The following is a 13,400-nucleotide window of genomic DNA, read 5'->3' on the forward strand; positions in this document are numbered from 1 at the left end:
CAATTAACGAATATCATTTTCTTAAATGAAACAGTTTAAATTACACAGAATTATTCATCCTCTTAATATCCCTTCCCCTCACACTCCTTCATGCAACCCTTTCCCCTCACCTTTGATCCCTTACCACTTAAAACACACACCTACAAATCGCACCAAGTTCCACACCCTCACACACGCACACACACACACGCATCAGAACAAGACTTGAGAGGGGCTAGTACATTGGCCTGCATTTATCATTATTCATAGTTATTTATTTATTCGTATATACACGGAATTATTGACAGCAGCACAGGATGAAAGGGTCATTCTATAAGCACATTATATAGAATTACAGGGCCTAATGATTGAATTGCATCTATAATAGACACCATCCTGCAATATAATGATAGAAAGAAATGGATATACAGAGAGGGGGAGGTGGGAGGGAGAGATAGAGAGAGAGAGAGATAGGGAGGGGGGATGAGTGGAGAATGACGTGAGTAAAAATTGAATGTAGAAAAAGTGGAGGGAGGGGGAAAGTGAGTGAGAGAGATAGTATGTGAATTTCACTTTGCTGTTTAAGAAGGAAGAAGTTTTTTTTTATCATTTAAAAATGCAATTAGATCTGTGAAACGTCGAGTATGCATAAGTTAACAAATGGCAAACAACATATAGTGTACAAACATATTTCATAAAGTCTGGGTTTATTGCCTACAAACATCAACAAAGCCCGCTATTCTTAAGCAAAAAGTCAATTTGTGTATGTCAAATGAGTAATTTGAATCTAGCAGTATAACAATATATATATACATTTATATGAATATTCACAATGTTTCATTGGATTTAGATGATTTTTTTCCCAGTTACTTCTTTCTATTCTCATTCTGTACTCTGCTAGAGGATTAAATTCCAATTCTAAAACATAACCGTACCGTACATAATCATTTTCCGGTACGTTAAATGTTATGATTAAAACAAAATTAAATACTACTCTAACTGCATCAGTATACATGTCTTCACAGAATACAGTAAAATTGACAAATGCGATGATTAACATTATTGTTACGATTTCTCTACATATTCAACGGAAATGTAATATTTCGGAGTACATCGTGAACAGTACCAAAGTGACGACGTACTCTCTCTCTCTGAAGTGCCGTGGCCGAGTGGTCTGTGGTGCCTGGCTATACATAGAAAGTCCGGGTTCGATCCCCGGCCGCGTCACCTATGCCCGTGAGCAAAGCATTTAATGTACAAAGCTCTTTTATCCTGCTTTCAAAAAAATGGAAATGTTATATGCATTATTGGTAACTTGGTGTGCACTTGTTAAAAAAAAATAAAATAAAAACCCTTTCCCGCACTTCAGCGTTTTTTATACCATATTTTGGTAGAGCATGATGAAATACCTTCACAACCTAAATAATATGTTAGGAACTGGTCCATTGGGGCCTTAGATATGACTTCATGAATACAAATAGCCCCATTGAAGTCAAAGTAATGTTGACCTGGTTCCTAGAATTTAGAACCAGGCCAATAATATATTGATTCCAATGGGGTTAATTATGCATTCATGAGGTCATATCTAAGGCCCTCATGGACCGGTCCCTACTAAATATGGGTTGTGGAAGTATTTCACCATGCTCTACCAAAATATGGTACACAAAAACGCTGATATGCAAAAAGTGACGTCACACGTCGGTACTCAATAGCATAGATTAATTGTGTTCTTGTTCTTAATCTGCTTGTACAAAAGTGCTGGTTATAAAAGGATGACACATTTACTCTAAAAGTGTTTGATTATGCAACAAAAACATCAACATGGTTATTCAACTTAAACGGCTTCTATAAAGACATATTGCACAAATCTGAAACTTAAATGTACTATGTTCAGTAGAAGTTTGATAGATTTTGAAAATGCATAACAGAGTAAACCTATATAAGAAAATGAATTTGATGATATTAATGTTTTAACAGATTGATCTTACAAACTAACAGACTTAATTGTCAATCAGTACAGTCAGATACAATCAATTCAACGTTTAGATTGATGTTGTTGTTGTTGTTTTTTACTGGGAGATGCATGTTGCCCCCTTCAAATATCCTCACAATTGTTTGGATTTGAAGAGTATTACTGAAATTAAAGTTCCCAATATAAGGAAAACATTTGAAGACAGCTGTCTCCCTGCGCCCGTTGTATTTGTACTGATTGTCGATGATGATAACGTTACATTCATGGATTCTGTCGTAAGTGGAACATCTACACATGGAAATAAAACGAGAATGATTAACCAGATACATTAAGTGACTTCTACATGTAGCTCATATTTACATCCTTACATTGGCTCCCTGTAAAAAAGCGTATTATGTTCAAGATTTTGTTGTTAACTTTTCATTGTGTTCATGGCTCATCTCCCCAGTACCTTATTTCACTTATCAAAAGTTATACCCCTTCAAGATCCTTACGTTCCTCCTTTTCCAATTCTCTTATTACCCCCAAAATTTCAAAAACCTGGGGTGAAAGATCATTTGTTTAACTCATCCTCTAAGCTATGGAATAGCCTCTCTCAAAACATCAAACAGTGCTTAACTTCTGAAACTTTCAAACATTTTTTTACCTCAAAACATTTCTGTTCAATTCTTCTTAATTCATTTTATAATTTCCTAAAAAGCGCCTTGAGCACTCTACAGAGTGGATTTGGCGCGATATAAGTCTAATTATTATTATTATTATTATTATATTTCAGCCCCAGAAACAGGGCATCATTGTAATTCCAATTTTATTTCGATACAATCCGTCATATAGTACAGATTTAAACCCATTGGAATACACATGAAATGTGGCATATCGAATAATTTGGTCAAAGAAGGTTTTGTAGTTTAAAATTCAAGTACCCGAAGCGGATGTCCCAATTGGAATGGTAAGCCAACGGATGACATTTCGCCATATCTATTGACAAGCAGTCATTGAATCATATTTTTATTAACAAATGCAAATCTATATATCAAGAAATGTGATTTTATAATAAAACGACTTATCATACGTGCGTCAGCATTACGTTAGCTAAATTGTCACGATGTGACGCAAATGCTTACCTTTTTCTTCTTCACATCGTATCCCTTTAAATCCAGACGCACATGCGCAGTAGAATTCTGTTCTTAAGTTGATATCATAGCATGTTCCTCCATTGGTGCAAGGGTCAGGATGACACGGAGACACTGTAAAGGTATACCGAACTATTTATACATTATCATCTGAATATTCATATAATAAGATCACGGATTTTGAACCCAATGCCTCCCAGAAAGAAAAGTTCTACATGTTATAATACAGTTATGGTAATTTTATGAAATATGATCTTCATTCAAAATAGGCCATATATCCTATACCATATTCTGTATATGCCATTAAATTATCAAAACTCAAAATGAATGGTAATTACATACTAATGTTGATAGTTTAAATGAAAATAGCAGTATTAGAAATTGAATAAAAACCCGGAATGAAATCAAAGTGAAATCAATATGAACTCCATTTTACATTTCTAGTTTGCAAAGAACCGATGTAGCAGGTATGTTGTTATCTATTCTTGAAACATAATTATATGGTATTTGGCCTAACCTAAGTTGTCGCAGGTCTTGCCCCCATACGAAGGTGGACAATCACACATGAAGTCCCCTCCATTAGGCATAGGTGAGCAAATCCCTTCCCGGAGGCATGGATTTGGATAACAGGGATTGTCTGAAATAGAGGTATGAATAAAAATCATGAAATATGATTGACAGACGGAGATCAAAATTGTGTTTCATGCACAAGACATAATCATGCACTTAACATCACTTCTTCTCTTCCATTTGTATAATCTTAGTAAGCTAAGCAAGGCCTCCTCTTAAAGATCATTGATATGATAGAGAGTCTTAATGATTAATTGAACATTTTTAAAGCATATATACTTTAAATATTTATCTGTTATATTCTGCTCATAAACAGAATATAAACTCAAAATTTGACACACCTGGGGCCCGTTGCATAAAACTTTTTACCTGAGAAAACTCAGGTTGTTTTAACCGGAGTTTTTGCCTTGTGTTAAGGTCAATGGCAGAAATTAGACTAACCTTAGTTTTCATTTTTACCAGAGTTTTCTTAGGTAAAAAGTTTTATGCAACAGGCCCCCGGTGGGTGTTTCATACAGGTGTTCTTAAGTTACGACTTACGAGTGACTTTAGAAACGACGGGTGATCCTTTCTTGTAGTAAATTTAGCGCCTAAAACGTTCACCAGTCGTTCGTAAAGTCACTCGTAACTTATGAAACACCCACCTGCTTGAAAGAAAACAGTGTATTCACAGTGATGTATTCACATTGTGCTTACAGTTGAGGAAAAATTTGAAATCATCCTCACACATCTATATATTCGAGCAGTCTAACAGGGTAAATCAAATCTTTCTTCACATAGTGTAAAATGTGAACACACTGCGAACACAATGTTTAACACTGTATTCCCAGCATGGATGTTTTGAATGGCACACTGTTATCCACCTCTCTGCTATTAAAAGAGTTGACGCCCTCTGCGTTCGTTGCCCCTTACCTATTTCACAGACTGTTCCGGAGAATGCCATCTGACAAGCACAAACGAATTCCGTTTGCATGTTAACATCTTGGCATAAACCTCCATTCTGGCAAGGACTTGAGTCACAGGGTAGAACTAGTAGAACGCCAAAGTTTCATCAACAATATTCCAGCACAATTAATAAAAGAAGATACCAATAGCAACAGAAAAAAATGTAGAAGTATTAACGACGGTGGTAATGATGATAGATAGGGTTGATGGAATTCTAGTAAAAATTAGATATATTTCGAATTTGATTTAAAGTGGAAAGTTCTTTATCTTCAACGTAGATGCCTCATGACACACCAAGTATTATCTCCTAACTACGGTATTACAGACGGTTTCTTGGAGGTTAGAATCTGAAAAGCTGAAATGACTATAACCGGGGTAAACACCCATTTTAAAAGTTGATTTAACATAATTTTTATTGATGTAGTGGTTATGCTGCAGCTGACGATAACAATTAACGTAACTTTGACTTCCAAAAAACTCTGATCCATATATACCTACCTACTTAATCATACGTCCTGCCAGTAGAAAGAGAATGGCAGACACAAAATAATGCATTCAAAGCAGTGATACACGGTCCTTGTTCAAACAAGGATTGGGGATAAATGGATTGCTAGGTACTGGAATGTAAAAAAAAAAGAACAACATACATGGATATGAAACAATTAAATGGTAAAGTGAGGTCGATTGAATCAGCCAAGCTTAGATCAGATATTGAAGAGTCGAGTTTACTTGCTGATGTCTCCAGCTCTGCTGAAGAATAAGTTCACCAGTGTACGTTATGAGGGAATCACTGGATACAACGTATATGTTTCATTATGGAACAGCCTGTGGTGCCTTGGTACAACGAATGTATCGGCAATGCCAAACGGAGACAACTTGAACGACGATGCAGGCGAGCAAAGCTCACAGTTAATAAACAATTGACCGGAGAAACGTGGACAAAACATTGTTTGAAGATGCGAAGGCTAAGTACAACAATGAGCATATAGTCGATTGTGGAAATGATCAAAAAGCACTCTATGGAATCGTCAACAAACTTATGCATCGCAAGACTGATTCAGCTGATGGGCTTTCACTTCACTCTTCAGTTGTTGGGTTGGCTAGTGACTTCTAAAGTTATTTCACTGGAAAGATTGAGTCTATCATATGTAACCTACAGTCAAACGCATCCAAATCTGCTAAAGAGGAATCAGAAAGAGAGTTGGACAAAACTGTACCTTCCTAGTGTGATGATTATCTAACTGCATTTATGCCATCATCTCATTTAGAAATACAGAGAATCATAAGTCAGACTCCTTTAAAGTCATGATCCCCAAGTCCTATTCCAACTACAGTTGTGAAGAAAAACGATGACTTGATGGCTATGCTGTTCTCGATGATTGTCAATGCTTCCCTGCAGGAAGGAAAGTTTTACTGCAGAACTGAAACTCGTAGATGTTACTCCTGTGCTGAAGAAGCCGTCACTTGATCGGGAGGAAATGAGCTGTTACCGTCCCATGTCAAACCTACCTTTTCTTGCCAAAGTTGTTGAGAAAGATGTTGCGAAGAGACTGACGACACATCTGCAGGACAATGACCTTCATGAGACCATGCAGTCTGCCTACAAACAGCTCCACATTGTCTAGACAGCTCTTCTTAGGATATCTGATGACATATTGAGAGCAGTTGACAAGAAAGCAGTCATAGTAGTCCTCTTAGATCTGTCAGCAGCTTTTGACACGATAGACAATGAAGTCCTTCTACAGATATTGCATGTAGACTTTAAGGTTGATGCCACTGCCTCAGCATGGTTCCGGTCGTATCTCCACTGCAGACGGCAAATGGTGAATGTCAACGGGACTTTGTCAGAGGAGGCTCTCTTGAAATACGGTGTTCCGCAAGTTTCTGTCCTTAGGAAGCTGCTCTTCACTTTGTACACTGCACACATTGGGGATATTGCTCGTCATTATCGATTGCAAGTTCATTTCTATGCGGATGATATGCAATTATATGTGACATTCGACCCAAGAGTGAGTGATGATGATGCTGATGCTATTTCACGTCTTACTATCTGCCTAGCAGAAATCCGGCAATGGATGGTAATGAATTTTGTGAAGCTGAATGATGACAAGACTGAATATTTAGTCTTTTCTTCACCACATGTGCGAAACAAGATTGTCCCACAAAATCTTCAACTTGGCAGTGTGTCTGTCCCTCCTTCACAGAATGCTCGTCATCTGGGTGTCTTCTTCGACCAGTGTATGAAGATGGACAAGCGTATTTCCAAGGTATGCCAAACGACCTACTACCAGCTACGAAATATATCGGCTATAAGATCGCTACTTCATTCCTTAATCACCTGTAGGATTGACTTCTGTAACAGTCTGCTGGCTGGTCTTATTTCCACTATGCTGAACAGACTCCAGAGCGTACAGAATGCTGCTGCTCGCCTGCTAACAGGTACGAAGAAATATGACCACACCAACCCTATTCTCACGGAGTTGCAATGGCTATACCAATTGCTCCGCTTCTCTGGAACTCCCTCCCTTCTTTTTTGCGTGAAATTCACAACACTGGACTCTTCAAATCGTCTATCAAAACTCACTTATTTCACCAGATGTGTAATAATGAGCTTAATTGGATATGCGCCGCTGCGCCTATGATTTTTTTACAGAAATATGGTGCAATATAAATGCTGTGGATCATCATTAGTACAAACAGCCATATATAATTGGCTCAATTCTTCATCTACACATACTGACTAATGGGGAGCAAGAAAGAAAGACAATTACTGTACTGCCAAATAATTGTATAAAAAAGGAATTTGGGAAAGAATAAGTGGGACATAATGCGATTGAACTTCATTAACTTGTGAACTAGATTTTTTCGGAAACATAATGACATCTCTGAAATTTGGTAGCTCAAAACTATTTAGATCATGGTCACCATAATCCAAGTTTGATGTTGATCCATCGAACGGTTCTTTGATTATCGCAAGAGCTGGTCCGACGGACGGATGACAGAGGTTGAAAACTGTTTCTATCTGACAACTTATGAATATCTTATTTCTATTATTGACATTTTATTTGATGAATATTCACCTGAGAGTTCACATCTTGTTCCACTGAAACCAGAAAGACAAGAACACATAAAAGCAGACTGTTGATTTACATTCACACAAGTTCCTCCGTTAAAACAGGGATTGGAACTACATGGAGAGGCTAAAAGGAAAGAAAAAAAAATTATTCAGCGAGACAGAATCATGGTAAGATTTCTAATTCAAGTTATGAAGTAGATGGATTTTCTACCGTAGGCAGTAAAAATCAATGTCTCCATCATTCAGTGACCAAGAATATACTACAGACACCTACATGTAGCTTCATTTTTTATAATGCCCTTTTGAGATCTTTGAATTTGTCACCCCAAATCTGTCTCATTTATGCACACATGATCTAAGTTTGAAAATGATCCCCAAAAGGTTCTTTTATCATTGCGTGCAAGATATATTTTCAATTGTATACTGACATTCGTGACAATTAACATCATGAATCCTGAATCTGATTAGATCACCATTGTTTACCCGATATGCATACATGAATCAATAGTAAAGATGATCCTCAGACGGTTTGTCAGTAGTCTCGAGAACCATGTTATCAAATTTAATTCGTTAAATTAATATATTTGGATTTTCACCTGAGAGTTCACATCTTGTTCCAATGAAACCAGGAAGACAAGAACACATAAAAGCAGATTGTTGATTTACATTCACACAAGTTCCTCCGTTAAAACAGGGATTGGAATTACATGGAGAGGCTAAAAGGAAAGAAAAAAACAAGATTTCTTCAGCGAGATAGAATCATGGTAAGATTTATTTTCTCCTAATTCAAATTACGAACAAGATGGATTTTCTACCGTAGGCAGTAAAATCAATGTCTCCATTTATCAGGGACCAAGAATATACTACAGACACCTAGCTTCATTTTTTTATAATGCCCTTTTGAGATCTTTGAATTTGTCACCCAAATCTCACTCATATATGTACACATGATCTAAGCTTGTAAATGATTACCCAAAATGTTCTATTGTCATCGCGAGCATGATATATTTTCAAGTGTATATATACTGACATTCGTGACATTTAAAATCATGAACCCCAAAGTCTTATTAGATCATTACTGTCTCTCCGATATGCATACATGAATCAATATTAAAGATGATCATCAAAACGGTTTGTCAGTTATCTCGAGAACCAGGTATTCAAATCTATTACTTTATTATTATATTAAGATATTCACCTGAGAGTTCACATCTTGTTCCAATAAATCCAGAAAGACAAGAACACATAAAAGCAGATTGCTGATTTATATTCACACAAGTTCCTCCATTCAAACAGGGATTAGAATTACATGGGGAGACTGAAAGGAAAACGAATATCATCATCATAATCATGTGTTGTCATGATGTGATGGCTATACATCAGACACCATCAGATACCATGACAGAATTATAGACCTACTTAATTTGTAATTGAGTGATATATTGCTTTTTCATGATCGACACATCGACCAACCAAACATAAAACAGGCAACTTTTTTTCATTACAATTCTATAAGTCACGGTGTAAATCAAGTAATGATAAAGGCAATGGTGGGGAATCTGACAGAGAACTTGACAGACATTCAGTTTTACAACACGATGTATCAGTTCAGATTCATTTATTAGCCCATGCATATTAAAACACAGACATCTGTCCTCCACAGGCGGTATACATACAATACTAATATAAAGTATATAAATAATAATACTATGTCAAGTACAATCATATACACCTGAAATTGAAAATTTGTTTAAAAGCCACATAGTAATCTGGGACAATTTTGACACAAAAAAACATTTTTTTAATTTTTGGATCATTGGAATAAGGGATATCTGAAATACCATAATCTAAATTTTTATGTCAAATAAATCACTAGAAATATGTTAAATTCAAGTTCAAAGTCAAGGATTTCACAGCATTGAATTACCTTTTGGCGCTCCCTTCACACGAAAATCGCATTATTTTCTTTGAAAATTCATTAAAAATAAAATTGTAAACCAAAACCTATCAAATAAGGTCTCAAAATGAAGAGGAGAACAAGGTCTGAATTCCTAGACTAGTTTTATACATGTGCAATACTGCCATCTAGAGGCGGAGACAGAACAATCACTTTTCTTCAAACTCATGTGATCTTGGCTGTGTGTGGATACTCGACTCAAAATGCCTCGCAAAACCCCAAAATACGTAAAAAAGAAGAACTTCTTTAGAGGAACACCATACCATGTCATGAAAAAGCTGGAAAATAGAGAAGAGGAGGAGGAGGAAGTGATAACAGCATCAGAAAGAAAGCTATCTCTCAACAAAACCAGTGAAAGCCCAGATCTACAAAGCGGTCCCACATGTACAGATTCACGTAGGGATCTTGAAGGTTTTTACCTGATCAGTGGCAAACAGCTTGCTTCTACTTTGCAAAGGGCTCATGTGTGCCAGGGAGGTATGTACTTCTTATTGGTTGTTATTTTTGATAATTCACATTTCATGAATGTAGCTCTTACCCATTTCAAAATGCAATATTTTGAGATACATGTGCATGTACAGACACTACTGCCATATGACTGCCTGGCAGCAAAAAAAAAAAAAAATGAAATAAAGTAAAGACTGAAGTCTAATTATAAGAAATAATAAAAAGACTGACAAATGTTGGGTTACAAATCCACCATTGTTTGCAAAATCATTATCAAAGTATATCTATAACTTGATATTATTGATCTGAAATGGTTTGCTTTTTAATTTAGGGTAGGCCTAGGAGTATATTCTGAATTCCACAATTTTTTTTCTAAAAAAATAAACTGAAAGTTTGGGTTTACATAATCCACTTTAAATACAATAACATATAGAATAAGTCTAGTAAACAATAAAAATCCTCATTTTACTATAATATTGATCCTATTCTTCTCAAAATTGCAGATGTAATGTCAACCTTTGATTAATTTTAGTTAAACAGCTATTCCATAATCCATATTTTCTACTATAGGGCATCTGATTCCTTTTGAAGACTCATCGAAGAGGGAGGGGCTGAGTTGCACCCTGGTCTTACGATGCTCCATCTGCAGCAAAGAGGAGGAATTTTGTACCTCAGAGAATGCTTGTGAAGGGCCAGGGAAGTCTGCCGAGATAAACAGAAGAGCTACGCTGGCGGCCAGTGAAGTTGGACTAGCCCGTGAGGGACTATGTGACTTCACAACAATCCTGGGTACTTCGCCACCAGTTACAGCCCCATCCTATGAACGCCATCTGGCCGCTTTGTCAAAAGCAGCACAAGAAGTGAGTCATTATTCTTTCACGCTTTCTCATAATTATCTAAAATCTATAATTAACCTACATTTACATGTACTCCAAAGCTATAATTATATGGTTGAGCATCGTGATATAGTGATATCCATTTCTATGATACAAAAATAATTCACTCAGTGCTGAAAACATTTTTTAGTGAAGCCTATAAATGACTAAAGACTAAGTGTTCATGAAATCCATTTTCTCACTATTTTTATTTTGCAGGCCACTGAGGAGCACATGAAGATGGCGGCAGAGTGCCTAAGGAGGAGGGCCATGGATAAGGACCCATCGATAAAAGAGGATGACTTTGTGGAGGTGGCAGTGTCCTACGATGGTACTTGGCATAGGCGTGGCCACACATCGAATCATGGGGTGGGGGTGGTGATCTCAATAGATACTGGGGAGGTTTTGGATACTGAGGTACTGTCAAAAACATGTAAACAATGTGAGTATAGGAAGGGCTGGGATAAAAGTAGTGATAAATATAAGGCATGGGAAGCTAGTCATAAGGATGTTTGCTTAGGGATTCATAAAGGGAGTAGTGGAAAAATGGAGGTAGATGCGGCTGTTAAAATTTGGGGTAGATCTGAAGATAAATATAAATTAAGGTATAAGTATATGTTAAGTGATGGGGACAGTGCGGCATACAAAGCAGTTAAGGATATATATGGGGATGAATGTACAGTACATAAATTAGATTGTGTAGGGCATGTGGGTAAAAGAATGTATAAGGCACTTGATAAGGTAAGGAAGGATAACAAGGGTAAGTTAGAGGATGGGAAGGGGGTAGGGCGGGCTAAGGGTAGGCTAAGAGGGACAGCAGATACAGGGTCAATTGGTAGGTTATGTAAATTATATAGGTCAACGATTCGTAGTAATACAATTAATATGAAGGCTTTAGATAATGATAATGATAAGAAAGAGGCAGTGGAGAAGATGCGCAGGGCAATACTGGCTATTCTCTATCATTCAGTCACTTTGTCTGATAGTGATGTGCGCCATCAGTATTGTCCGGAAGATGGTTGGTGTGAATACAAAAAGACAGGAAAAGAGAAGATGAATGAGAATCACTTGGATCCCGTGTTTCTCGAGCTTCTACTTCCTACATTCACGCGACTCAGTAATCCAGATCTCCTTGAGAGATGCCTCCCAGGTATCACCCAGAACCAGAATGAGAGCTTCAATGCTCTCATCTGGAAAAGGTGTCCTAAACACCTGTGGAGAGGTCCACGTGTTGTTCGCAATGCAGTCAACCTTGCAATTCTTGCGTTCAACTGTGGCGCAGAGTCTAGTCGCTACAGAATTTTCAAAAAACTAAATCTCAAAATGGGGATTCACACTACCATTTGTGCGCAGATTAAAGATAAATATAGAATAAAGAGGGCAAGAATTAGGGCAAGGGAGGTCAGTAAAAGAAGGAGGAAGGCACTTAGGGCGTTAAGGAAAAGTAGGGATGAAGCTGATGAAGAAAGGGAAGGGGGGTTGTATTCGATGGGTGGCTATTAAGCTAAGGGAATTGTCATAGTACATGAATTTTTGAGGTGTAAATATCGCCCGCATGATCATATTCCCTTACTGCGCATGCGACAATTGATTAATTTATGATCATTTATTTTCCTGTTGTAAATATTCGTTAATAGTTATATCTAATGTCCAATTTTGATTCAAATTATTTATATGAATTTGGATTTTCCTTTTAATTTCTAATTCTTAATCTATGAATTAATTTATTACGTATTTCATTCATTTTTTATATGTTTTTATTATTTCAATATCTTCTTTTATTTTTTATTATTTATTATATTTTATTATTTATTATTCATTATTTTTATTATTTTATTGTAGCAATTAATGACGACAATTGGTAGATCACTGCCACTGCCTGTCAAATAATCACTTTCACTGCCCCAGCATCATATATTCAGGAGGGTCCAGTAGCATTATCAGATATTAACGCTGGCTGCTGGACCCTCCCATTTTGTGCAATATTTTGTTATCAATTTTAATGATCATAAATGTGTAAATATGTAAATATTTTGTTGTAAACTTGTATATGTATGTAAATATAGCATTTGTAAATATTAAATATGTATATATTGCATATATCAGCTTTCTGAAGTACTTATTATGTCATAGAGATGGATATAGGGGTGTTTGATACATGCGTTACTACGTACAGTGAGTATGAGCTTTTTATTTTCTTTGTTTTCTCAGAATAGTGATTTTGTGTGTTGGTGTGACACTGTGGCCAAAGATTGAGACTGAAGAAAAAGGTGTAGAGTGCTCAAATTTGGTGTGTAATGTCAGTGGTATATGTGCTACAAGTCTATTAAGGAGTTTTTTAAATATCTTATTGTTTTTTTTAATTATTGATGAATGAATACATAATTAGCCCCTCTTACGTGCAATCAGAAAAATAAAGAATAACAAAAAATAAAAGAAAAATTCA

General features: G+C 36.4%; 1 pseudogene; it reads left to right on the forward strand.

Annotated features, from left to right (window-relative positions):
* Nucleotides 1-9,672: 9,672 nt before the first annotated feature.
* On the forward strand, nt 9,673-11,418 carry LOC135159722 (uncharacterized; annotated as a pseudogene).
* Nucleotides 11,419-13,400: the final 1,982 nt, after the last annotated feature.

The sequence above is a fragment of the Lytechinus pictus genome, unplaced genomic scaffold (genome assembly GCF_037042905.1).
Source record: "Lytechinus pictus isolate F3 Inbred unplaced genomic scaffold, Lp3.0 scaffold_350, whole genome shotgun sequence".
Lineage (NCBI taxonomy): Eukaryota > Metazoa > Echinodermata > Echinoidea > Temnopleuroida > Toxopneustidae > Lytechinus > Lytechinus pictus.